The sequence below is a fragment of the Tupaia chinensis genome, unplaced genomic scaffold, assembly GCF_000334495.1.
Source record: "Tupaia chinensis unplaced genomic scaffold, TupChi_1.0 Scaffold000235_1, whole genome shotgun sequence".
Lineage (NCBI taxonomy): Eukaryota > Metazoa > Chordata > Mammalia > Scandentia > Tupaiidae > Tupaia > Tupaia belangeri.
In genome coordinates, this window is record NW_006159713.1 from 2,728,246 (window position 1) to 2,729,600 (window position 1,355).

Consider the following 1,355-nt stretch of genomic DNA (forward strand, 5'->3'; position numbering starts at 1 on the left):
CTGCCGCCCCGCCCAGGTGCCGTCCTCTGCTCCCGGATCCCGCGCTCCCCCGAGGACACAGCGCGCTGCGTGTGTGAGGCGGCCAAGCCTCGCCTTCGAAGGAGATGGCCACGGGTTTTAGCCTGCGGTCTGCAGTTGCCAGTGGTCAGACTTGGCGCTTTTCCAGGAGGTATCCGAGGGGTCTGGAACCTCAGCCTCGAGGGGGCGCTATTCGGCCTATTCCAGAGCCAAGCGACCGCAGAAAAGCCCCAGGGTCAGGGCCTTGGCCAAGGCAAGGGCTTGGAAAGCGAGAACCTAGCCAGAGCCCTGGGGGGTTCGAGGCAGGGAGCCAGATCCCCTAGGACAAAGATGGGCGGATCAATGGGATCCATCAACGCTGCGCAGAGCTCCACCGACGCTGTGCGCAGCTGCACCAACTCGCGATCGGCCTGTGGCGCGAACAAAGTTTCCTGCAGCGGAGGGGCGGAGAAGCTGGCCTCCTGGAGGCTTCTCCCCGGAGCCTCGGCTCTCCTCCACCTGCCAGCGCTCAGCCTCCGCCCAGCCTTCGCCCACCCCAGTTTGCTCCCCCTCCCCCGCGCGCCTCGGTTCACTTAGACTCTCCATCTCTCTCCTCTCCCCTCCTCCTTCTCCCTCTTGCCTTTCTCCCCCACTTTTCTCCTGTCTCTTCTTTTGTATTCTCTCCTCCCTCGCCGCCTCGGTTGCCTTTCGCCTCCTCGAGGCCGCAGGGGAGGAGGTGAGAGCGCTGCGCCCGGGGCCTGCGCAGCGCAGAGGGAGGCGTATCTCTTACTTCTCCCGGGTAATTTGGAGAGATTGTATGTGTGCGCGCGCGCGTGAGCTTGAAGCAAAAGGGGTAGGATCCAGCATCGAGCAGAGGGTCGGGGTTGTTGACGTTCCCACCAGCTGCACCAACCTCCCGGAGCAAGTGTGAGTGTAGCTGAGAGTGCGCGCGCGCGCACGGGCTGGCTGCGCTGGGCACGCTTGGTGGCCCGGGGCCCCGGGGCCCGGGGTCCCGTCTGGCGGCCCAGGATTACCGTGACGTCACATTGAGCCTCTGGCCACCTTGGACTGGGACACCTCGGGAACCACACAGCCCCGTGCCGCGCCGCGCCTCACCTCGCCACCGCGAGCCTTTGGGGACCTGCACCTTCTTCCTTCCCCTGCCCATCCATGGGCCCTTCCGTCTTCTGGACCCCACGGGCTGGAGGGGCGCCTTCCGGAGCGCAGGGCTCGGCAGCCCAGCTGCCCTCAGCTCTGCCTCCCGTCGCGCCAAGCGGGCGGAGGAACCCGCGCTGGGCACCCGCATTGGTGTAAGGAACCGAGGCGCCGAACGGCTAAAAGAGCTGAAAAGCGGGGCT